The following is a 27,030-nucleotide window of genomic DNA, read 5'->3' on the forward strand; positions in this document are numbered from 1 at the left end:
TGATTTTTTTTTCAGATGTCAGTGCTATTCAAGGCAAAGCCTAAACTTTTACTTGACATTTTTTGCTACTTTTTATGAATTTGACAGTTGTGCATTTGGAATCCGTTCAAATTCTATTTGTAGTTAAATCATGTGAATGCCAAGATCAGTACATCTGCTTCTTAGCATCTCTAGAGTAATCTGTATTTGCAAAATGCCTTATATAAATTTAAACATGTTAACATGCTCAATCAGATTTATTTACCACAGGTTATATGATGTTAGGCTTTTCACAGTAGTTTAAAAAAGGTTTGGAGCAAATAATAGGTAGCATGAGTTGCTTTTGATTTGAATACTTTTACTCAAAATAATCATAGACATGATAAGGAGGAAATGATTATTATATTTGGTTAAGTGTAGAAAATAAGTAATAATTGTAGAGTACATTTCCATTAGCCTGACCTATAGGTAGAGAAAAGAAAGTAACATGTTTTGAAGGTCTTTTTTTTTTTTTTTTATTAAGCAGGGGCACAGTTATAGTTGAGAGTATGTGTCCCTAAGAAATGAGACATTTTAAAAAACATAATCACATATCATTATTATAATCAATAATTCCTTAATATCATGTAACACGCAGTCAGTATTAAAATTTCCCTGATATCCCACTAATTTTTTTTATAAAAGTTGTTTGTTTGAATCAGAATCTAAAAAAGGTCCATATATTGCATTTGGTTGATATGTCTGATGAATCTATTTTAATCCATAACAGTGCCCGTCTTTTATTTCTTGCCTTTATTTGTGAATAAAGGTCATTATCTTCTAGAATTTTCCCTGTTCTTAGTTTAGATTCTTGTATTTATATAGTGTACGACTTTTGTAATAAGGAAGGTGGGGAGAGTTAGAATGCAAATGATGTCAGGTCCAAGACTATTGGCTGACAGCAATAGGAAGTTAGGGGGAAGTAATCAACAATGAGGGACCACCAAGGTGAAGTCTTTGGCCATCTCTGGAAAGGAGCTGACATTCAAAGACAAAGTCTTAAATGGAGCTGTGCCAACTCCAGTCCATTTCCAGGAGGGGGTTACAGAGATTAGTGGTTAAAGGAAAGGACTGGGGGAGTGGGAGCCTGGTCGTAGCTGTACATGTAAGAATAGTAGGCAAAAGTAAAGCTCGCACAGGAATTGACTGAAAACAACTAGGGAAGAATATCAGCAAGGCCCAGAACAGAGGGATAAACCTGACCTGAACGCACTACGTGGATGTTATTGGAACACAGAGTAGGTGCCTTTTTTCTTCCCATTGTCACCTCTGGGTACCAATGTTCTAGGGGGGTAGAAGAGACACCCAATACCTAGGATATCTGGTAGCAGGCATCTAGATAAGTAGGACCTGTCCTTGTTGGGAGGGGTAGGTAGATGGCTGCTACCTGATAATGTTGGAGTATGACACCTTCACTGCCAGCAGAGACCAGCAGAAAGGACAGTTTTGAAACACTGTTAGTTTATAGGGTGGGGCCTCTTGCCCGCTTCGCATCCATTTCAGTAAAGAGGTGGAGTAACCTATAGATTCTTAACAATTTTTTTTTCTTTGTAAATAGGATGGGCCTCAGTCCCAGTAAAACTGATAACTTATTAAATTGAAGAATTAGGTACAATTTGGTTCAAACAAATTGAATTACTTGTGACCTCTCAGAAAGTTTATAGATATATAAATACAGGCTGAACAAAGTTAACTGGAATAATCTATACTAGTAATATATAATCTTTTATACGTTAAAAGATACAAAGAAATAAGTCATTTGAACATTCTGCAGTGAAATAATAGTTTTATCAAGAAAGTATTATAGAAGTAAGTATATTTTGAATATTATCATGAGGTTGAGGGAAAGAAAGATAGTAAAGCTTTGGTTAAATAAAGTTATCATTTCTTTGCATTACAGTTACCACAATTTTAGAAATTTAAGGGATTATGTGTTCTATGTTTCCCATGTTTACATAATTGTGATAACAGCCTTTTATACACTCTCCTAAAATTGAAATGAAAAACACATTTACAACCTGGAAAGCATAGTCTAGGTAGCCATCAGAAAGAAATGGCTTCTTTTAAAAATTTATGTGGAGTTTAGGGTGCCCTCTGAGCTTAATTAAAACTCAGGAGTCAATCCTTACACCTGAGCATAAATTTATAACTATTTCCAGAGATGATGTTAAAAGTCAGCATGCACCTAACTTTGAATAGGCAATGTGGGTGGAAAGAGTAGGCAGAGCTTTTCACTAAGACTTAATTGTCCTTAACCTGTGAATACATAATTACATAATTCATTATGATGAACTTTCATGTGGGAAAGTTCTATGGTGGGAATCATTAATTCTTCATAGTTATGTGAAAAAAGTATATAATTCTGTTTTTTATTATTCTAAATCATGATCTCCTAAATATACATTAATGCCTTAGTCTGATTATTAATGAAATATCTTCATTGGTACATTATGCAAATTTGAACTAAGAATGTCATTATGAAGAAAAACACTTAAAATGCTACACCAGTACAGTTATTTAAAAAGAGAATAGCAACAAAATATTAACACAGTTTTGCCTATATGGATGAGAACAGAGAAAAAAATGGAAATGTTTAGTGTTTTTGCTTTTAAGGGCATATATTAGATGGAGATAATAATACAAATGGGTGACATACTTGGTCTGATGAGGTCTATTTAATAGTAGGTGTAAAGTGAGAATCTGGTTAGACTTATTCTGCTGTTAGGCATCTGAAAGATTATTTTTTTTCTTTTAAAAATATAGAAATAGGACTTCCCCGGTGGTGCAGTGGTTAAGAATCCGCCTGCCAATGCAGGGGACATGGGTTCGAGCCCTGGTCCGGGAAGATCCCACATGCCGCGGAACAACTAAGCCCGTGTACCACAACTACTGAGCCTGTGCTTTAAAGCCCACGAGCCACAACTACTGAAGCCCATGTGCCTAGAGCCCATGCTCTGCAACAAGAGAAGCCACTGCAATGAGAAGCCTGCGCACCACAACGAAGACCCAATGCAGCCAAAAATAAATAAATAAATAAATTTATTTAAAAAAAAAAATATATATATATAGGGCTTCCCTGGTGGCGCAGTGGTTGATAGTCCACCTGCCGATGCAGGGGACACGGGTTCGTGCCCCAGTCCAGGAAGATCCCACATGCCGTGGAGCGGCTGGGCCTGTGAGCCATGGCCGCTAAGCCTGTGCGTCCAGAGCCTGTGGCCCGCAACAGGAGAGGCCACAACAGTGAGAGGCCCGTGTAACGCAAAAAACAAACAAAAAAACAAACAAAAAACATATATATATGTATATATATAAATAATTTTAACAATTCTTATTGTTTTGCATAGTCAATAGTTTTTAGATTTATGTAAATATTTGCCACTTTCAATGCTTTTCCTTTAGTCTCAACCCTCAAATCTCCCATTTAGGATCATTTTATTTTTGTCTGAAGAAAGAAAATTTCTTTAGACTTTGTTAGTGAGAATCTATTAGCAGGGAACTCTGCTCTTGCCTGAAAATGCCTTTATTTTTGCCTCTTTCTTGAAATATCTTTTCACTGGGTATTGAATTCTAGGCTGACAGTCATTTTCTTTCAGCCCATTGAATATATTATTTCATTGTCTTTTGGTTTCTATTGTTACTGATGAAAAGTCACTTATCACTTTTGAGGATAATCTGTAGTTTTCTCCTCTACTACTTTTAAGGTTTTCTCTTTTGTTTTTATTTTCCTAGACTTTCACTATAATGTATCTAAGTGTGGATTTATTATTCTTTAACTTGCTTGGGATTTGAGAGACTTCCTAAGTCTGTGGATTGGAGTCTTTCATAAGTTCTGTAAAGTTCTCATCCACTATTTTGTCAAATATTGCCTCTGGCCCATTTTCTCTTTCCTATTCTTCTGGAGCTATAATTAGAATTATTTTAGATCTTCTCACAATGTCTTCCATGTAACTTAGAGTCTCTTTTATATTTTTCATTTATTTTTCTTTTTCTGTTGCATTTGGGATAATTTTTTCATCTTTATCTCCCAGTTCACTAGATAGTATTTCTGCTGTGTCAAATAGACTATTAAACTTGCCCACTGAATTTTAAATTTTAATAATTTATTTTTTTAAATTCATTAAGTTCAATTTTTTCAAGTATCTTTAGTCATTCTTGTTTTCTGTATATATTTTCAAGCTTGTTTTTTATTCCTTTATTCTTATTTTATATTTTTTATAGTCTGTGGCTGGTAATTTCAGTATCTGTAGCCCTTTTTAATCTGTTTCTGCTGTCTTATATTTCTACTGTTTCTCACTAATGGTGTTTTTCTTCTGTGCTTGTTATTCTTTAAAATGTGAGCTGCTAATTTTCCTCAGAATTTTATTTATAACCATTCTTTAAGGCTTAAGATGAAGGTGCATTCCTTCAGAGAGGATTGGCATTTGCTTCTGCCAGCTGCCTGAGAGCACAATAATTCAAAATTATTCTTAATTAACTTATCAGCTTAAGGTGGTTTGGGATCACCCAGATAGTACGAATTCAAGTTACGTTTTTGTGTGAGAGCTGGATTGAGTCCAAATTCTGAGATATGATTTTGCTTTTCCCTTGATCATAGGTGCTAACATTTAAGATAGTAAATTTTCTTTGTAGACTTGGGGATGGGTGTGTATGCTAGCAAGGGGCAAGTTTATTTCTAACATCTTTATTCTGAATGAATAATCCTTGGAACCAAAGCTTTCTCCCCCCACGCCCCACTCTGTGTAGGGCAGGTCATGGGTTTTGTCTCTTATAAGACCACGAAAACATCATGTTAACTGGGTTTGGCAAATGCCCATGGGGTAAAGGCTGGCTTTAGGATCTGCTCAACTCTCTAGGTTTCTGTCTTCATTTAATTTTCTTGACCTAATAATTTCTTACTTTATTGCCAGTTAATCAATATATTTAATAAGGTTAAAAAATATTTTTTCAGGTATTTATTTGTTTTCAGTGTGATCACTGACTGAGGTACCTATTCCATGATATTGCCAGAAACAAAGCCTATATTCTTCTTTAAAGTTTATTATCCAAATTTTCCTGGAGGGATATTTGGTTAAGATAAATAATAGTAAACAAAAATGCTTAAAATCAATATGCAAATATTTTGCAAGCAAATCTGTAGATTTTATAAAGAGTTTCTTTTTAATATAAATTTTAGTTGAATGTTTATCAAATATGTGGTTGACTGTTTTGTAGATGTGTATTATTTTGTTTTATTAAATAGAAGTTTGAATACTGTTCTATAGTGCATTTAGCCTTTGAACCACTAATCTGCTGGCTCATATTCACTTTAGGTGATCTGCCAGGTTATACTATATAACAATTTCAAAAATCTCTGTGACTTAAAACAATAAATATTTATGTTTTACTCTTGTTTCGTGTTAGTAGCTGCAGGTCAGTTGCTGCAGTACTGCTCCAGGGTAAAGGTCAGTTTCAGGTCTGCTCCACATATTTTCTTATTCTGAGACCCTATTTGGAACATGCTTTTCTCATGGTAGGCAGCACAAGACTAACAGATTGCCCTGAATGTTGCACTAAAACTTAAAGATGTTAGCATGTGTCACGTCTGCTCACAAACAATTGGCTAGAGCAAGTCGTTATGACCAAGAATAATAAAACAATCTACCATAGTCTTCAAAATTATGTTAAATACCTTATTTATGTTTGAGGTTGCTCTCAATCCAGTCTTCTTAGAACAAATGAGGATTTTAACCTAAAATCCTCATCAGCAATCTTTGGCAATGTAAGTGTCTAAACGGAAGGCTAAAGGAAAAAAAACAAAAAACCCTTAAGCCAAATTTCTTACATTCTAGGTCAGAGTTTTCTGTGGGAAAGATTATCATGCCTGTCAGTGCTTAAACTGATTTGGAAAAAAGAACTTTTCAATCTTAGAAATGTATAATTAATTAAACACCAGGTAAAGAGATGAATTTTCAGTGGAGTTTAAATTGGATAGTTATAATAAAAAGTTTTAGTTTAATATGCTATTCTTAAAATCATTTAAGAGTAGCAAACTTGCAGGGCCTCTCTTCACATAACAAATGGAAGTTATTGAATATTTTTCAGTTACAGTGCAAGATCACATATTACAATTTCTGCTTATGTTGTGATTACATTGAAAATGCTAGACTGAATGATTATTTCCTGGAATCATAGAATACCAGATTTGAAAGGATCTGAAAAGCATATATTTTTCAACTGTAGTGTATTGATATGTCATTTTGCTGCAATTAATTGTGAGGTATGTTAAAATCATTAGTTATTCATGACAAGTAACTATTACTAGCGACAGTTAAAATACAGAATATTATTAAAGATATACTTGAAACCCAGCAGAGCCCTGTGGGGCCTTCCCAGGGACAGATCCCCGAGTCCCCTCCCCCACTCTTGTTTATAGAAAAGCTTTTGCCTCCTAGGCCTTCCCCAAGTTCCAAAGAGCAAATTTAATCTGAGAAGTGAGAAAATGCAGAAACAAAGGAAAACAGTCAAGCACAACAAAATAATAATTGTTTAGCCATAAAACAAAGCCAAGGCCTTTAGTTCCTCCTCAAGGGCTATAGATAATATCCTGAGCCATATCCTTGAGTTGTTTTGCAGAAACTAAAGCGTGTACCAGGCGGAAGAAGTTAACTGCTGACCACCAGCACACAGACCCCAGACTGGTTGGAAGCAAAAGGATGATGTGTTGACTCCCAAAATAACCACCCTGTTACCTCACCACCAACCAGTCAGAAGGATGTCCACAAGCTGATCAGGCACCCTGAGACCCTCTCCCTCACCTTGCCTTTAAAAACCCTTCCCTGAAAGCCATTGTGAAAGATATACTTGGGTCTTTTCAGCATGAGCTCCTCCTTCTCTTTGCTTGGTCCCATATTGGGCATCTTGCAGTAAACTCTGTACTTTCCTTCACCACAACTTGGTGTTAATGAGTGGCTTTACTATGTGCCAGCGAGGGCACCCAAGTCTGATTCTGCAATATACTTACACTTGTCTTCCTATAATATCTTCACTTTCACTTACTTGCATTCTGATTTTGTGTGTGTGGGTGTGGGTGTGGGTGTGTGTGTCTGAAAGGAGTTATAGCTAGTTTGAAAAGAATTTGCATAATCCTGTGTACACCATGGCTACTTGTTTCAAATGTGAACATTACCCCCTGGAAATAAAGATTGAGCATCATTCCTTAAAGAGCATGTAGTCAACTTCCTACTTTTATTAGAACTTGAAATACAGAGAGTAATTTATCTAGCCACGTATCTAGTTAGTTACGTCTATAACCTAGGCCTCCTTGATTCCAGTACAGTGCTTTCCATTTCAATAAATGACCATTTGTTTTCGTCAGACAGTATAAGAAAGTGGGGTTGAGGCATTAGAGGATTAGGCAAGGCAATTCATCTACTTCTAATCTTTAGTCTTAGTTCCCAAAGTAAAGGAAAAGCACCAGACAAACGGAGCCCAGATGGTATATTTTGCATGTTATCTATGCTCTAGGAACATTCTTTTTGAAATCTATTTGATCGCAACTCACAATAAGAAATACAGTTTAAATCACAACACAGGACATACGCACCCTCCCCCATAACTGAAACAGAAGTTTCACAAAGAATTCTTCCCCTTATTATATGTGCACTCTGATCTTCCATTTTTGATTCCAGTCTAGCCTATTTCACTAAAAAAAAAAAATTGACTTTTGAGCCAGTTTGAAAACCCCTGTCCTAGAAAATAGAAGGCAGGCTTCAATCTGCTGACAAACTCCAAAATTACTAGCTTTGCTGAAATTGTGTCATTCACAGAATACTAAACCTCCTTCATATGTATTTGAACTACAAGTAGAATCTCTCAAACTTCAGAACAGAGCCTATAGAATCTTTTCCTCACTGGAACACCAGTTCATTACAATATCTCATAGATTCTAAGACTCATTGTTTTTCATATTTTAACATCTCTGAGTTCAAGATGTGTCTTTAAAAAATCGGTGGCATGGCATAGTTTAATTGGCAGTATTTCTTTTCTTTCTTGGGTAACATGAAATAATGGTAAGACTTAAAGTCCATGATTTCTTAGAGTTTCTATGAAATAGCTTAGTTCATAGGATTATATAGGCCGAACTCTATTGCTTAATTCATCTCAAAGTATCCAGTTGATCAGAATACTTCCTGCCGTCTTAAGAAAATGTAATGAGGAGATGACAATCACTTAAGAAAAAAACTTAGTTCTGGGTTAGAAGGAAAAATGAGTTACAAACTGAGTTTGGTTATTATATAAAGCTTTTTCATGTGCCTTCATTGTTAGCAGAATTTGATTATGATCTTTCTGCTTTTCTACCTACCTTATTTTTGTATTGTTACTGTCTTTTAGTCACTCCCATTTTACTCTTCCTCTCAATAACAGGGTTGGGGGGAGCGTTCCTTGGACTACCGTTAAAAAGGAAGGCAAAAAGTTATGTCCAAAGTTAAGGTACCTGAAAAAAAAAATCAAGAATTAGGCTTTATTTTTTAAAATGGAACGAACTGTCAAATTCCTGTGTAGCTGTTTAAACTGCCACCAACCTAACACATAGTAAAACTTAATGACTGTAAAACTGGTACAAAGGATCCTGAACAGGACCAGGAACCAAATTAAAATTTCTAGGCTATTTGCATCCCAGCGTGAAGGAAATGCACCATCCTCTCCTCAAAAATAAAAAGCTCTCATGAAGAAACCAGTACACTAAATGTCACAATTAACGTGCTACTAGAAATAGGAACAAGTAGTTACTGCTTTCCAAGCCAGACACCACGATGCCTTCTGCTTTTCTTTGTTTGACTAAAACTCTAGTCAAGCCCCAGGCTGGGGAGGCGGGGGCCCCTGCGCCCTACCCGGGAGCTCTCCGGTGCAGCCTCCTTAGATGAGGCAGGGCCCTGCACGACCGGTCCCGAAGACCTCGCCTCAACAGGCGCGGGGCGGGCGTCGGTAGGTTCGCCTCCCGAGACCGCCCCAGGGGGTGCAGAGGCGGTTCGGCGGCGTTCAGACTGTGCCTGAACCAGGTGTTGACAGTTGCTCCAGCCCGGCTGTCTCCGGCCAGGCAGAAGAGGGTTCTCCAAGGCCGCCTCCGCGCGTCGTCACGTGACGGGAAGGGGGTGCGACCGGAGCCCGCTAGTAGGGGGCGGGACCGGGGGCGGGGCCTCGAATGTGAAGGATCTCGGAGGCTCTGGATGCCCAAAGAGGTGGCGGCTCGGCCGATGACAGCATTAGGCCGCGACGCGTTCCCGGCCGGGCGGTGGTGGTAGCGGCAGCCCGAGCGGCTGCAGCGTTTGCTTTCGCCGGGGCGGTAGCCGCCGCCGGTAGCCCGCAGACGGAGGGGAAGTGGGGGCCCGCCCTGGCTGGTAGACCGCAGGGCCGGAGTTCCCGCCCTCCTAGCGGGCCGAACGGGCAGTGCCTCCGTGGCGGCCAGGCAGCGCTCTTGGTCTGAGCTCGCGCCCCAGCTGCCGCCGGCGACAGCGGCCGAGAGAAGTTGGGGTTCGATTGGACGCGTGCCGGGCCCCAGAGGAACCGGCCGCCTGCGCCCCGCCTCTCCGGGGGCTCCACACCGGTGAGTGTCGAGCCGGTCCCCGAGTTGGGGGGCGGCGGGTTCGCACCCCTACGGGCGACTGCACCCCTTGACTCCCACGTTCTGAGCTGGGGCGGGCGGGCACTCCGGGCCCCCGCGCCGGGGAGTTTTTCTTTGGCTCCTTTGTCCCCTTTTGGAGTGGGAAATTCCAAAGGCTGGCGGGGATGGAGTGTTCTGGGGCCCACGGTAAGTGCGTCTGCAAACCTTCCAAAGCCGCGGCAGGGGCAGGGGCCGGTACGAGATTTTTGTTGGCCCTGAGTGTGTGCCTCCTCCCGAAGTTTGACTGGGCGGACGGCAGGGTCTCGCCGGAAGCCCCGGCGCCCTGGAGAGCTGGCGCTTTGTCACTTGGTGCCGTTAAGGCGAGGCTCCCGTTTTCCTGTGACAGCCCCAGAGGAGGCTGTGCCGCGCATCGCAGACCTCACCCGCCCTTGCAGAGCCGAGGGCCATGGTGGTTGGTGTTCCTCTAAACCTCAGTTCCTGTGGCCTTCTTGTAGCGTAGGAGGAAGGCGAAGCCTTTGCTGTACTTTTAAATGTAATGTTTTTGAGTGCCTTCTCAAGAATGGAATCAGGTTCCAAGGAGCTTCACAAAGAGCGTGCGTTTGGTTCATTGAGGCATCCGCTCAAGACCGGCCGAGGCGAAGCAACAGTATATGCAGATTTTCCATTCACAAAAGTCATTTAACACCCTTCTTTATGAGAGACATGTGCGGTTGGGGAACATACTTAATTTCATTTTATCTAAATGCTGCCTGAAATAATAGGTAACTTGGGCTCCTACTTAAACAGATGGGGAAATTTACCCAACTGATGATATATGCATGTTTACTTTAAATAATTTAATGAAGTTTTTGCCTTTCTGATGCTGGAAGACGTAAATGACTTCTAAGTAGTATTAGAATGCACTGTGTATGGTAGGGTTATTCGTTTTTAATTAACTTCCCCTGAAAGTTAACCTCAAATTAGTGCCACTTTAGGTCTTTTCAAATAGTCATTTAAAAGGTGTTTTTTGGTTTTTTTTAGTCCCTCCCTTAGGATTCCAAGGATTGTGGAGGAACATGGGTGGAATGCTTGTTAGGTTTCCTCCTTCCGTCCCATCAAGTGTCATCTAAACTTGATCATGCTGAGAGACCAGGATCAATTTCTGTGCTTGCTAGATAGAACCTGTTTTGCAGTGAAATTATTAAGATCATGCTAGTTTTATGAAACAGGTTGGGGAAGGAAGAGTAAAGGCATGCAATTTGTCCTCTATTAAAAGTACAGAGAATTTCAAATATTTGTTACCCCTTTATTGATAGTAATTATGTATAGAATGACTACCATATGCCTGTTTAAAGTAATGGGAAAGGGAATAGATGAAACATAAGAACTACCTTTTAGGTCTTTAATTATGGAGCTTAAGTTGTTGTGGTCAAATTCCATCTGAACCATTTGAGCTACAATACATTGTACACAGGTGCTTAGAAGTGCCTGTTTAATTAAAAATGGTCATGGTTTATTTCTCTTTCATTGAATCATAATATTTGTTGTAGCTGTGATCTATGAAAAGGTGCTGCTACAATTATTTCAGTTAGAATATTATTACATTTTAGAGGCAATCAAATATGTTTCTTACAAAACATTTATGGCACCTATAAATTTGGCAATACCTAGTTTTTAGGTTTCTTTTGAATTGAAAAGCCTTAAAATATACTTTGGAGTAAGTACATATACTGTTTATAATGAAATTATGTTTTAGTTTTGATTTAAGAAAAAAGTGGTAAAATTAACAAAATTTGCATTATAAAAAGGTCTTTCTTTTTAAAGGACTAATTGCATAATTTAACTAGTGAGAGCTCTTAGTACATTTAAACTTGGTTTACAAATAATCCTTCAAGAGCATGTTACTTGAATTGAAGCATGAATGACAAAATAAAGAATTGATACTTAGATGTAGTTTTCTAATATTATTTTGGAAAATCCTTATCCTAATAATACTTGAAGTTTTATATTTTAATATCTATGTTATCGAAAGCTGAACACATAAAGATGATTTTGGAGCATTGGGGGATTTAAAAGTAGAAGACATAGGTGCTATCTTATTCTTATGAATATGACCTACAAATAATACATAAATACAACTTGAATTAAAAAGTCTGTACATACTTCATTAATGAAGGTGCCTGCATGCAAGGAGATTGAAGTATAGTTTCCTTGTGGTTAGGACACAGGAAGAGATATCTGGACTAATGTGTGAAGATTTCATGTCAATATTTTCTTTCAGGAAATCCCTGAAAGATTTTAGATCTTCCTTCCACCTTGGTCCCCACCCTCTCATATATCCTCTCAAAGGCATGAAGTTGAAGGTCTCATCCAGAACACATGATAGAAGGGATTTTTCCTCCCTGAAAAATGTTATCAAGTTTGCAAGGAGAGCTTTCTTCAGAGACCTTGTAGGAAAGGAGTTCTTGTTCTGAAACATCAAATTCTTCTACCCTATGTTATTCTTACTTTTATTAAAATTGGAAACAATGTAAGCTCTCCATGATAGCAAGGACCATTGACTTTCCAAATGCTTAATAGTCATCGAATAAAAAAATGTAGTTCCAGATGTACAACTGGAGAACAAAGAGGAGTATGTGATAATGTAGTTCAAATTAGATACAAGCAGTGAGGTGACAAAGAAATGATGTTGGCTTGGCAGGAGGGAAGCAGGTCATTTAATCTGGGGTACTTTCTTGGAGGAGGTGATTCTTCATTTAAGTCTTCTGAAAGCTGTATATCTGATGATAAGCAGGTGTTCTAAGAGGGGTAGACAGCATGAACCAAAGCATTTAAATTGGACTGGGTAGTCATGTCAGATTAAACACAGTGAGTCTTTTTTGGTAACATTCTGAAGAATTTTTCTTCTTCCCTCATAACTGTTACCTCTCCCAGATAAAAAGATTGGCACACTTTATAAGAGCTAAAATTTAGAGTAGTTGAGTTTTGGAAGAGACAATGGTACAGTGAAAGCAAGAGCATTGATCTGGGGGTTAGAAAATTTGAATTGGATTTCTGGTTGCATTTTATACAAGCAGGTGTCCTTAGGCAAATCACTGGGCCTTAGTTTTCTCATTTGTAAAAGGAGGAGGATATCCTTATCCCACAAGGTTGTTGGGGGAATGAGATTACATAATGTATATGAAAGTGCATATTTCAATATTAACACATAGGAGAAATCAAACATCAAATTATTTAAAAACATTTTTTTGTCTTTAGATCTTTAAAAATATTTTGGTGAATTTATCACGAACTCTAAGTCTACTTGACCTTTGCATTGATCTATGGTGTTAACCTTTAAATTTATCAGTATCAAAATTCTAGATGCTTAGTTTTCTTTCAGTCAGGCATAATGCTTTCTGATATAAATGAGGCTTAATTGTGTTACTTCTTCATGTTATAAACCGCAAGGAATGGTAGATACCTCGAATATGTAAAGCTTTAAGGGATATGTGTTACTGAAAAATCTGAGCCTTTAGGCTTTGTTCTCTACAGAATTTGCTTTTGAAGAAATTGCCCTTGCCTATCATGCAATCTGTGTATTCATTGTTGTGGGAAAAACAGAGCATTTTCCTACTATTAAGGAAAAAGTTACCAAAAATATCCTTTATATGTTTTTAGTGGTCTGAGTGACTGTAAACCATGAGGAATCTCTATCCGCTGTGCTTTACGTTAGAATTCAATATTTTGTGAGCAGGCTAATAGACTTTTGCATCAACCTATCTAAGCTTTTTGCTCCAGTAGCTGTTTGTCCTTTTATGAATCTCAAAATTTCATTATACTTTGTGAACTCTTTGCAGTGTTTAAATCCATGGAGCAGGCTGTCCTTTGTGTAACATTTGGGAGGGAATTGTACTATAAAAAGACTAAAAAAGAGTCTTGAATCTTCAAACGATAAGCTAGTTACCCACCACCTTCCATATTCACAAAGGCCTGAAAAAAAAAGAGGAAATGTTTTTTGAGCTTCAAGACTCTTTTCAGATAAAAAGGAGAAACTGTTTGATTCAGGGTTGTTAAAAACATGATAGATTCAGAGGGAGATTGATAGTTCCTGAAGGTGTCCTAGTTGGAGTGGTTGGTCATAATAATAATAATAGCTTATACGTGTTGACTGCTAACTATGTATCAGGTACTTGACATATATACTTGACAGTGACCCCCCCCCCAGATCAGACTATTTTCTTGTCCTTTTTTAAACCTCAAGCACTGAGAGATTAAGTAGTAGGCCGCAGAGCCAGGATTTGAGCTAAACCTGAGTCACAGGGAGGCTAAGCAGCAGGTGGTGGAGCTTATCAAAAGGATTTGAATTTGAGGTTTAACCTGACCTTTGACATCAGAACCTGTCCTTTTGACTGTCACATTATAATGCCTTGTATAGTTTATTTGCAGTTGCCCCTTGTGACAGGTCTTGACCTTTATGATCTTTCTCAGTCTATCTTGACTTTATGATTTGATGAAAATACAGTTTGTAATAAGATGGCCTCAGTTTTTTTCATTTCATGTGTTTTGACTGACATCCTATGTTTTACTTGGAGTAAAGCAAATAATTCTTTATTGTTCATTCAGTTGCCATTTTCTCACTAGGAAATTCCAGACTAAACTGGAACTATAAGGATATATAGTACAGTAGATACAGTATTTTAAGGTGACTTGTTACAATTTTTAAAATTCATGCTTTTTTTTTAAAGAGTAAAACTGATGCGCAGAATTGGTATGGATGATTTTTATGAGTGATATTTGAGGGACACTAATCTGTGTAATTAAAAGCTATCCTTTTGAAATGTCCACCATTAAAGTTACTTGTTTTTTGGCTGCCCGATGCCACTATTAGCAGTAGTAGTTTATCAGATTACATAGCTTCTTACAAAGAAGGCTCAGGCCCCTGTGAAAATTACAAAGTCTGTTTAAGTACTTTTTTTTTTTCCAAAATTAAAAAAAAATTTAGTTAATTTAATTTGGCTGCGTCGGGTCTTAGTTGCGGCGCACGGGCTTCTCTCTAGTTGTGGCACGCAGTTTCCAGAGTGCACCGGCTCAGTAGTTGCGGCGCAGGGGCTTAGTTGCCCCGAAATGTGGGATTTTAGCTCCCCAACCAGGGATCAAACCTGCGTCCCCTGCATTGGAAGGCAGATTCTTAATCACTGGACCACCAGGGAAGTCCTGTGTAAGTACTTTTTAATGGGGTTAGAGTATGGTAGATTTGGGGAGACAGCAGTTCAGTCTAAGTAACACTATTATTGGGTAAGAATAATGAGGTGGGATTCCTTGGACATGAAGGCACAGGTACATTGTTCAAGTAGAGAGTAGGGTGAGGGACTTCTGAAGACAAGTTTTGCTTACTGTATAATTTTGCCTGTTGTTTTGACTATAATAACATTTAAGATCAGCGATCCAGAGGTAAAGAAAAACAGTGCTGTGTATCAGAGTGGGGAGTTTGTAATAGTTCCCTAGGCTCTTTCGCAAGATGTGGATGCTTTATAAATATTCACTGATGATCAGGGAAGGACTCTCTTAACTACCTATTATTTTAGAAATCTAGGGAGGCAGACTAGCACAGGCTCTGGAGCCAGGCTGCTTACGTTCAGAACCTGCACAGCCACTTAACTAGCTTATTGCCCTATACTGGCCCTATGCTGACATGAGATGGCTTCAGGAGAAGAATATGGTGTGTTTAGGCAAAGCAAGGCCCAGAGATGCACCCTGTGATTTTCCTGTTCTTATGTGGTATGAAAGAGATCTGGAAGTTCTCACATAATCCTAGTGAAGGAAATAGAAGTTAACAGAGTGAGAGCTAGCAAGCCTGTCATGAGGGTACTGTTGTGAGGGGAAGACCATGTTATAGACATTGTGGAGAGGGCGGCTGTGGCAGATTCAGCTCAATGCCCACCAGAATTTGTTCTCTCTCTTGCCTTAGTTCAGTTAACACTGGGAGGTGGCTGCCCAGACAGGAACACGTTTCTCAGTCATTCTCTCCTCTATCCCCATCCTCCTTCCCTGCATCTAGGTGGGACCAGAAGACGACTTTTCACCAGGGGAGTGTGAATGGAAGTGATGCACTGTCCCTTCTGAACTGAGGTGGGAGAAAAGCAGCTGTGTTTCTCCACCTTCTCTTTTCCAATCCAAGGGCCAGATGCAGAGGCTGGGCCTCTTCAGGTGTGATAATAAGATTGGGAAGATCTCTAGTCCCTCAGATTACCATGTGAAAGAAAGCTGTGCACCAAACAGGAGCACTCACGATGGAGTGTATAATTTTAAGGAGACATTTTAGTTGTGTGAAGTCACTGATGTTTATTTGTTAAGCAGCTAGTATGGCCTTAACCCAAGCATGGGCTGCTTAGAAGAGGTAGTTGAGGCCCTAAGAATATCCATAGCAACAGGAGCTGAGGGGCCAGGTTAGGAGGTCACTGGATGCTGCTGCAGCATCCTCATCAGTATATGCCATTACGACTCTTATCAAACCTCAGAGGCCCGTGAGGACCCAGAGGGCACATGGGTCCACGTTCAGACCATCCGTAACATTCCCTGTGCCCGTGAAAGCTTTCCTCTACATCCAGATACCATGATAAGAATAAGGAACAGAAACTATAAACGTTTTTCTGTAAAAGTCTGAAGAGTTCCGGTAAAGCAGGGTTTCTCCAACTTGGCTTTATTGACATTTTGGCCTGGATAACTCTTTGTTGTGGTGAGGGCTGTCCCATGTATTGTAGACTATAGAGCAGCATCCCTGTCCTCTACCTGTTAGATGCCAGTAGCACCTCCACTAAAGTACAACCAAATATGTCTCTAGGCATTGCCAAATGTCCCTTGGGGGGCAAATCACCCCCAGCAGAGAACTGCTGCCTTAAAAACAGAGTTAACCTGAAAGAAATTATTTTAAACTGAAAGAAACTTACCTTTAATTAATGGACGTTTTCTCCCCTTAGGAGATGGGTGGAGTTCATGGGGGAGGTTGGTTTACGAATGTGCAGCAAAGGAAGCTATGCTGCTTTTATAAAACATACTAGTTTCTATTGAATGTCGATCTACACTTCTGCTAATTTATCAGTTTAGACATTGTCTGCATTTTCTGCTTTTTCTTTCTTCTTTCCTTTTCTTTCTAGACTGGTAGCTATACTTCTTCTTGCCTAGATAAACACATTTCCCCCATCCCCCCCCAACCCCAGCTGTCACATCCATATGTCCATCACTAAATGACAAAACCCAAGATATGGTTTTGATACTATGACTATGTAAATATCATTTAATCCTAGGCCAGGTAGTATGCTCAGATTATGATTTCTTTTCTACAGATCGTATTAAGCAGCCCTTGGGCCACTTGAAGAAAAATACCTTGATACCATCAAGGTCCAGTGTATTTTATTTTATTTTATCAGTTGCTCAAAATCTAGCCATTGAATTAAAAACAATGGACATGACTTCCTATTTTCTTGGTGTTTCTAATTGCCCCCTTTTCTGGTATTGTATGCCTTTATCATAGTCTCTACCAACTCTTCATCATACTCCCTGTTGTATTGTGTCCCCTATTTATCTGGCGTAATTGTAATTCTGCTTCAATTTGGACTAGTTGCCTTTTAGGTCTCTTTCTGGAACTTCCTTTCACTGTCCTCTTGAATTGGGTCCATTCTATTATAGATCTTCCTTTTTTACTAAATTTATTTGATCTTTTTTTTGGAGTACAACTTCCAAAAAAAGTGTGTTTGAGAGGCAAGTTTTCTGAATTATTCTATGGATAAAAATATTTTCATTCTGTTCTCATATTTGACTGATAGTTTGGGCACAGTATTGTAGGCTGCAAATAATTTTCCTTTGGGACTCTGAAAGCATTGCTTGGTTGTCTTTCAGTGCCAGGGATGCTGATTCGAAATCAGGTGTCATCTAATTCACTACCCTTTTAAGATGATTTGTTCTTTATTCTGTCTGAAAACTTTTAGGATCATCTCTGTTTTATCTTTCTGCTGCAAACTCATAATGAGCTGTACATGTTGTTTTGTTTTGTTTATATTTGTTTTAGGCACTCAGTTGCCCTTATTATTTGAATCAGATTCTTCAGCTCTAAGAAATTCTCTCCTGTCTTTGATATTTTCTTCCCTTCATTTTCTTGTTTGCTTGTTTGTTCTTCAGTAGGCAGATGTTTTCTGTCTTGGACTAGTCCTCATCTCATTTTTACTTTCATATTTTGTGATTCTCTTTGCTCTGTGTTCAGGGGATTTTTTTTCCCTAGTTTTTTGGCTGATTTGTTGAGGAGAGGGTAATCCCTGAATTTTCTTGTTCTCTTTTTCTGCCATTCTTTTCTTGTTTTATGTTGTAGTACTCTCTTTAGTCTCAGAAAGTGCAAAGTAGATTTTTAAAAGAGATTTTGTGTTTCCTCAATTATTTCCTTTTCCCGTCTGGCCAGCTTTTATGTTTGTAATCTTTTTTTTTCCCGTACTTAGTTTTCCTTATATGCCTGGATTGGTTGTCTCTTCATGTTTCAGAAAGAAGGACCAGCTTCCTGGTCTGGGTGTTCCCCTCTCACCCTGTTCCTTGGACTGTTTTCCCTATTAGGTGTTTTTTTTTTTTTTTTTTTTTAGTAGGAATTCTGGGCACAGCACTTTAGGGCAGAACAGTATAGGGTGGGGCCTACATATTGACAAGCATTTTAGGGTAAGAGGGAGGGGAGCCAGCTTCCAGGCTGTGGGCCCTCTAAATGCCAGATAAAAAGGCTTTATTACTCTGTGCCAGCATCCCCTAGACAGTTATTCACTTTCTTTAGAGAAAAGCTGACTGTGCTTTTTTTTTTTTTTTTTTTTTACTTATTTTTTTTTTGCGGTATGCGGGCCTCTCACTGTTGTGGCCTCTCCCGTTGCGGAGCACAGGCTCCGGACGCGCAGGCTCAGCAGCCATGGCTCACGGGCCCAGCCGCTCCTCGGCATGTGGGATCTTCCCGGACCGGGGCACGAACCCGTGTCCCCTGCATCGGCAGGCGGACTCTCAACCACTGCGCCACCAGGGAAGCCCTGACTGTGCTTTTGCCAGGGAGTAAATGTCAGTTGTTTAGGTGCTGCTTGGAGATGGGGGATAGAAAATGTAGTCCCTTATACAGTCAGTCAGGTAATATGTAATTCTCCTATTTTTAGCCCCACTATTATTCCCACCCTTTGCTGAACCCTTTGCAATCATGCTTCTCTGGGGGTTCTGTCAGATGTATTGGTTCCCAACCTTTTGCATCACTCTTAAAGGGTATGATGAGGCTGTGGCTCTCTCTGCTTGTGATATCAATCAATTTCACATCTACTTTCATCTTTCAGAAATTTATGGACTTCTCTCTCTACTCTGTCCCCACTTTTTGTGTGTGTCTTATTTTTAATTTAATTTTTTATTTTATTATAATTTTAATTTTTTATTTTATTATAATTAAAAATTTTAATTTTTAATTTATTATATAAAGGTTACTTTCCATTTACAGTTATTACAAAATATTGGCTGTATTCCCCGTGTTGTACAGTACATCCTTGAGCCTATCTTACACCCAGTAGTTTGTACCTCCCATTCCCCCACCCCTATGTTACCCCATCCCCACTTTTAATTTCTTTGCTCTTATGGTTTTATTTTTTTTCTGTATGAATTGTTTTTGTTTCAATGGGAGATCTGAAGTAACTGGAGGGAAAATTTGTATTCAGTCCATCATCTTTTATTAGAGATCTTTCCTATTTTTTTTTGTTAATGCAATGATCATAAAAATTGTGATCATGATACTGTGTTGAAATACAGTGATATTTCTTCACTATTGATTTGTATAGGTATTTTGTATCTTTATGCCAGTCGGTCCTAAAATTTGTATGCTTTTGAATTCTTATTTGCTTCTTAGTTTTTCTGTTTCCTCTTCTGTTGTCATCTGCCCCAACTTGTACATGTCATTATGATTCTCTTGCCATTTCTAATTTGTTCCTTGGAAACTGAATGAGACCATTTAGGATTGTGCGTAAAATAGTGACTTTTCTCCAGAGAATGGCATGTCAGCTGTAAGCCCATGACTCTTGTGACATTTTGATTATTCATTACTTATTTTCTGTTTCTCAACTGTGTCCAGGCAGGTGAGGTGTTATTCTTTTTCATTTACTTCTCTGCCTTAATTGTGATATCTGCTTTGGTTCCTTAGTTATTGATCTTTTTCTCTATAACTTTTCTGTCTCTTCTACCTAGTTATCTTTGGTACTTTAAATGTTGAGCTTAGATTGCCTAACTGGTTCATGAAGGCTGTAATTTTCATCTCCTCCTCTCATTTTATACTCAAAAAAATTTCCCAGCACTGTTCTAAATTTTTTATACCTTATTCTCTTTTTTATTTCCCAGTCTCCTTTCCTGAATCTTTAGGAAAATTGATTGATTATAATTTATCCTGGGCAAATAAATTTAAATTTGTCTGTTTACTTCCCTCTCTTCCATGATATTGCTGCATTTCTCTGTTAATCTTGTTCAGGCCTTCTCTCATTAGACTTTGTAGCTCTTTCTTCTACAGCTATGGTTTTGACTGCTGGAAAGTGTGTCTTTTATGATTGGAGTTATAATTCTCTTGCAATCAGAAATTTATGTAATCCAGATTTTTAAAATGCTGACTACTTTGAAGTTGAGATCCTGTTAGAAGGGCTGTGATTTGGAAGGCTTAAACCCCTAGATTTGGCCTGATTATGTAAGATACTGTGGAACCTACATAGTACATGCTTATTTGAAATTTAAAGTAGCTTAGAAAAGAAACTGGCTCTTGTGTAGTTTCTTTATTTGCCCACTGTAGGGGAAGTCAAAGGTGTGAATATTCCCTAACATTGATGTCTATTTACTGATTATTTTGTGAACTTTCTCCTATTCTGTGGAACTCTTGGTTTTACAATCCACAGGTTTGATTAGATCATGGTTATATGTCTTTTGCTTTACCTTTTTCATGTATTCTAAGCAAATTTTCATGTATTCTAAGCAAATTTCATGTATTTTTCCTTTTAGATACCTGTCATAATTACTATCCTTTTTGTCTGCCTCATTACGGTATCCTTTATTGCTTCTCTTAGGTTTATAGTTTTGGTACTTTTTCTCACTTTTCCTGAAATTTTAAAATAGAACCTTCAGCATTATATGGATAGTACTGTGACTGTTTTTCAAAGGTTTGATTACTTGGGAAATTATGGTTTTTATGTCTTTATTTTCCCAGGAATTTATGATTAGAGTGTAGGAATTTAAAAAAACAATACTCTGTCATTACTGAGGAAAAATTCCTCTGTGAAAACAGACTCATTTTAAGAGGTTGATTGCTTAACATATTTAGTGTTTAGCAAGGTCTTATTTGGTTATTTTGGGGCTTCTTCTTAATTTACAGTAGTAGTAATTAGCCTCTTCAAACTTACAAGTTGAAATTAACCAGTGATACATTTTGTGGCTATGAGACGAATAATGATTTTAATTAAATTCAGCAAATATATGCTTTTTTTTGGATTCTCCAAGAATTTTTTCATTGTCACCATATTGATCAGTTTTCTTTTAGGAACAGTCTTTGAATATGAGTTATTTCCATAGTTTCTCATTTTTGGTAGTCATTTTTAATTGAAGTATTAAAAATTGTGTTGGTTCTCATAGATCCTTTTTGAATTGGCATGTGGAAGTGTAATTACGTGTCTTGGTTACTTACATGATAAATTAAAGATGATCAGTACTTTGGTTGTGGTAATTTATACCTTGGATTCAAAACCCAGAAGCATCTAGGCCAGAGTTAGGCACTCAGACACTCATTTTTCTTTCATGCCCAAGATAAAAAGCCATCCTTAGCTGTATCAAAATATGAAGAAATTGCTTTTGGGATTGAATAAGAAAATCGGTAATAAAATTCCTTGAGATTATCTTGAATTAACTTTAGATCTTGCATTTCAAGCTTTGATCCTTAATAAAGAGCCATCACCTTAAGTATGGGTATGAATTTACTTGTAGGAAACTGGGGTAAGTCTCTTGGTTGATTATAACCAGTTACCATAATTAATGAGAAACACATTCACTTTTTTCTAGTATCTTGATTTCAAACTAGGTTCATATTTTCCTTAGAAAAGAACCTTTTAAGAAAATAGTGAAAATTTACTCAGAATGAGGTAGTTTTAGCTGTAATTTAAAATATCTAAGTTGAAAAACAAAGACTTAAAATCCAAGGGAGTCATTTAATTTATAGGACTAAATTATTAATACTTGATTGACAGGGAAATATTTCCAAATACTGTCCTTAAGAGACCTTGATTTTACTGTCTCAGAAACACTCTTTGAGACCCTATGTCACAGGCTTGTGCAACCTAGCATTACAAACACCAACTGATTTAGTAAACAGACGCACTGGGAAAATAAGAAGCCTGCCAGAAGTATTGTCTTTCCTGCTAAATAACTTTGTGACCTTGGCAAACCACTTAGTCTCTGTGGGTCTTAATAAAATGTAGAGTTGGAACAGATAGCCTGTTAGGTTCTTTTGAGGATTCCTTGATGATGCTAGGGGGTAGAATTACAATCAGATGATATATTATGTAATATAGTCCTTATAATAGCTCTGAAATAGATGGTATTTTTCCCATTTTACAGATAGAATTATTGATGTTGTACAGACTCCATGTTCAAGTAACACGCTCAGTCATGTAGGTACTAAAGGGCCAAGCAAGAAGTTGAACCTTGGCCTATGTCATTCTGTAGCCATGTTCTTTTTGGTATACAGTACTACCTTTTCAAGCCATGTCGTTAGAGTAGACCACCAGATTTTAGTGTTAGAATTTGTTCCGTTTCTTAATCTGTACTTCATAGTAAATGTGCTTTTGCATTATATCATTTGTTATTCAGGAAAACCAGAAGTCAGGGATCAGGCCTGTCTTTGAGTTGTGCCCAAAGTAGAAATGTGTGACCAGCTTTTAAATAAGCATATTAAAACTTATATGTCTAAGAGATGATTGATGTGTTCAAAGTTATCTTGAATTTATTTCAGTAATGTCACTGTTTTTCAGAAACACTTTTGAAACTATTTTGGCATTTCTTTAGTGCCTTCAGCCTCATTCTTTTACCTATATTCTGTGGTGGCGAATAACATCTCTTGAGAATGGATTTGATATTTGGGAAAAGTGGGAAGTGATTCTGAACAGGGTCTCATACTTAAAATTAGGGATCAAAATGAGAAATGTCATTTTTCGTTAAAAATAATCAGTGACCAAAAGGATGAAACCTATTATTCTTGTGTCATTTATATGGTAGCTAAGAAAGTGATTAGAGGAGTTCGAGAATTGTTTTGTATGATGGCAAGTTGAAATGGTCTCTAAAAATGACTACTCTGAATGGAGATAACCTTTATTTGGATATAAATTCTGCTATATTAGTTAAAGTTACATCTTAAGATAGTTACACTTGTTCTCTGTTTGCGACTTAGGCCAGTGCTCTATGCTGAATTAGCATGCGCTTCAGAGAAAGAGTTGGTGAATGAATTATACGTGGCAGATATTTTTTCCATTTAAAGGAGATCAGAGTCTATATAACAAAAAAAACAGATAATCTATATAACATTTGTTTGCATAATAATTTCTCAGTTACATTCATATTTATTACATAATTTGTGGTTATCTGTATTTAGGTTTAATTCCAGGCAGCTACCCCATCCCATTTCCTAGCATGAACTAAAACCACTTGTGTTGCGAAGCGTGAGTGTACTCTCTGATGGAGATTTACATGTAAAATACCTTTTTTTGCAAAAATTATACTAGGCTGCATTATAAACATATTTATATTACTGAATGGTTTTGTATATCAGTGCTGTACTCTACTGGTACAGATACTAAGCAATGATATACCTATATATCTTGTTGAAGAAGAACTTGTGATAGGAAGATTTCATTTTATCTTTTGAAGGCATTATTTTTCTTAATTTAAACTCCTAGATGGTAGAGTTTAATGAAGCTTCCTCATTTGTGAGTATTAAAGGATATTAAAAAATGCCTCTTTTAATAATACTTTTTCCTTTTGAGGTTTCAAAATAATTTAATGTTACAAGACCTTTAATTCAACAGATATTTGAGGGTAAGTCACTATGCAGGGGCAGAAAATTTATTGGGAACTAGATAGACATGCGACTTCTTTGAGTTTGTGTGTGTGGGAAGGGTGGGGAACAGGCAGTAAACTACTGAACAATTCACTGTGTAATCACCATTGTGGACAGTGCTAAGAGGAGGAAATAGAGAGTGATAGAAGATTTTGCTGACCTAGTGGGTGGGGAGGGGAGCCAAGGAAGGTGACTTAAGCTGAGGGAAAAAAGAAGAATATTTCTGGCAGAACATCTTGTTTAAATATCCTGGCACAGCAAGGAACTTGGCTTTTGCTAGGAATTGATTGAAATAGTCCCCTGTGACTGGAGTGTTTAAAAAAAAAAAAAGAGTGATAACGTGGTACAGTAGGCAAGGGCCAGGTCATGCGAGCCTTGATAGACCTTGTTAAGGATTTTGATTTTTGTCTTAAGGCGCCTTGGAAACCATTAGAATATTTTAAACAGAGGATCATGAAATGATCAAGTTTAGAATGATCACTCTAGGTGCTGTGTAAAAATGGTTTGGAGGGAACCAGAGTAGATGCTGAGCGACTCATTAGGTCGTGTTGAAATTAAGGTACCTATGGCTTATCCAAGGGAGATTCCTGCAGGCCTGTGGGTCTCAAAGTGTGTCACCTGGGAACTTATTAGAAATGCAGATTCTTGGGTTCTACTGAGACCTATTAAATCAGAAGCTTTGGGGGTGGAGCTTAGAAATCTCTTTTTGAAAAAGCCTTCCAGGTGATTCTGATGCTTCCTAAAGTTTTTGAACCTCTGCTGCAGGTCATTAGATATGTGGTTTTGGTGTAGGAGAAAGTTCTAGGTTGGTGATATGAATAGGGAATAACTGCATGAAGATGGTAGTTGAAAATGAGAGGAGGAGAAGAGGCTCTAATAGAATGAAACCTTGAGAGACTTTACTGTCCAAGTCCTGTACAGAGTGAGGCAAGCTAGTGAAAGAATCAGAAAAGGATTGGTTAGAGGAAATAGAAAATCAGGAGCATTTTTGCATAATGGCATTGGTGAAGGAAGCATTAAACTTGGCAATGAAGGGTCTTTGTGTAAATAACTGTAGTGGGAATGCAGAGGTAGGCACCAGATTTCAACGGGTTGAGAAGGAGGTGAAGAGAAGAGTGAAGAAAATACAATTTACTCACTTAAGACATCCCTCACTCTTTGGACAGATATTTAAAATTCCAAAATATGGGAGAATTAAGCTAAATAACCTTGATGGGCAGCTAACCAGCATAAGATTCCATTGAGAACTGTATGATAAACTCTCATTGTTTGGACCTATTGATTTTGAAACTCATAATCTACATAGAGGACTGAGCTCAAGTTTATCATTGTCTTTACCACTTTGCAAGGAATGCTGTAGTATAATAATAAACTTATGGGAGGAATGTTTAGCCTACCAAGAATGCTGGGTTTTTATTTTTTTAACATGATTGAAACCACTTTAGCAGTATGCATTTATATGAAAGTAATTTTTAAATTATATATACTCTTATTCATTACAAAAGTATTAATTCATTTTCTATTACTATTATGTATTTAAAGGAAACCTTTTTTTTTTTTTTTTTTTTTTTTTGTGGTACGCGGGCCTCTCACTGTTGTGGCCTCTCCCGTTGCGGAGCACAGGCTCCGGATGCGCAGGCTCAGCAGCCATGGCTCACGGGCCCAGCTGCTCCGCGGCATGTGGGATCTTCCCGGACTGGGGCACGAACCCATGTCCCCTGCATCGGCAGGCGGACTCTCAACAACTGCGCCACTAGGGAGCCCAGGAAAACTTTTTTTAATTAAAAATTTTTTAAAAATTGAAGTATAGTTGATTTACAATGTTGTATTAGTTTCAGGTGTATAAAGGAAAATTCTTTAAATGCATTTTATAATTCAAATTCCAACTTTTAATTTCTTTAATTACCCCAACTTGTTAGAATTATTTTAACGTGTTAATGTTATGCTGTTCTTAAGGAAGACCACATTTAATGTGAAGTCAAATTAAGATAATTTCAAGGTCAACCCCAATTACAAAATAATATCTTTCAAGTTGTGTGTGTGTGTGTGCGTGTGTGCGCACACACACATTGTGCATACACACAAGAGAGGGGAAGGGGAGGGGGAGACAAATCATTTTGAGATGCATTTTCTCAGTGAAAATTTTTTAAATTTTTTAAAAAGCAAAAACATGATTATTCCATCAACATATGCGGTCTGTAAAATTCAACAGTACAGAAACTCATAAACTTAGTTTCTGTTGCCACTAGACCCCGCTTTATGTCCCACATAGTCTACATATTACCAATTTGGTATTATTCTTCCAGATGTTCTTCCCTTTCTCCCTCCCTCCGCCCACCCTCTCTCCCTTTCTCTCTCTCTCTCTGTATATATATATGTACGTGTATGTATAATTTTTTGAAAAATAGAACTGGGATTATAATGTAATGCTGTTTTGCAGTTTTTTCGCCAGTCAATACATATTACTTCTAAAAGGCTGAATCCTAGTAATTCCTCCCATTAAATTTATATTTTGTTCTTTGAACATTGAATTGAGACTTAAAGAAACTTGGGTTCTGGTCTCTTTTTGCTCCATGATCTTGGGCAAGTCACTTAATCCCTCTGTGTTTAGTTTCTTCATCTGTAAAATTTAGAGATAGTGAGTTACTGATTTGAAGATTTCTAATAGCTCTAAAGTTTATTTAGGAATGCTAGGATTTCAAAGAGCAGACATTTCCTGGAATTTTATATAGAAAGTGATTATCTTAACACACCTGTGAATACTTAAAGGGTTAAGTTCTTGCCAGATTAAAAACACAATAGTGGGGGGGAAAACCATGTTAGAAACTAGATTCAAAAAGATGATTTCCTGGGCTTCCCTGGTGGCGCAGTGGTTGCCGATGCAGGGGACACGGGTTCGTGCCCCGGTCTGGGAAGATCCCACATGCCGCGGAGCGGCTGGGCGCGTGAGCCATGGCTGCTGGGTCTGCGCATCCGAAGCCTGTGCTCTGCAGCAGGAGAGGCCACAGCAGTGAGAGGCCCGCGTACCGCAAAAAAAAAAAAAAGATGATTTCCTGTCATTAACTCGTGTCCTTAGTAGGCATACCTGCTGCTTTTAGGATAAGCACTGACCCCTAAAAAAAAAAAAAAGAAGAGCTTTCTTAGCTGATTAAATTTTTGACTGCAAATTCACACCACTTTTTTTGCAGGGTGTGGGATATGGGTGGATCTGTTGGGTCTTTGGTTTTACCCTTCGATTGTTCATGGGAGATAAGACAACTGGGACTGCTCAGCATTCTTTAAGGAATTGTGTCATCTCACATAAGTGGCTTAGAAAAGC

General features: G+C 38.0%; 1 protein-coding gene and 1 long non-coding RNA gene across 9 annotated transcripts in view; one reads left to right on the forward strand and one right to left on the reverse strand.

Annotated features, from left to right (window-relative positions):
- Window positions 1-9,113, reverse strand: part of LOC132529100 (uncharacterized) — a 32,615-nt gene extending 23,502 nt beyond the window's left edge. For 2 of the 4 annotated variants that reach the window (XR_009543378.1, XR_009543377.1), the window contains exons 1-3: window positions 8,889-9,113; window positions 8,360-8,491; window positions 5,687-5,796 (exon numbers count right to left, since the gene is read on the reverse strand). This is a non-coding gene — a long non-coding RNA (uncharacterized LOC132529100). The remainder of the gene's footprint in view (window positions 1-5,686; window positions 5,797-8,359; window positions 8,492-8,888) is intronic. The other 2 variants (XR_009543380.1, XR_009543379.1) reach the window with 1 other exon arrangement.
- A 123-nt stretch (window positions 9,114-9,236) lies between these two features.
- OSBPL8 (oxysterol binding protein like 8) overlaps window positions 9,237-27,030 on the forward strand; it is a 192,977-nt gene continuing 175,183 nt past the window's right edge. For all 5 annotated transcript variants that reach the window (XM_060165249.1, XM_060165248.1, XM_060165251.1 and 2 more), the window contains exon 1: window positions 9,237-9,601. The gene's annotated coding sequence lies outside the window, so the exon portion shown is untranslated. The remainder of the gene's footprint in view (window positions 9,602-27,030) is intronic.

This window comes from Lagenorhynchus albirostris, chromosome 11 (genome assembly GCF_949774975.1).
Source record: "Lagenorhynchus albirostris chromosome 11, mLagAlb1.1, whole genome shotgun sequence".
Taxonomy (NCBI): Eukaryota; Metazoa; Chordata; class Mammalia; order Artiodactyla; family Delphinidae; genus Lagenorhynchus; species Lagenorhynchus albirostris.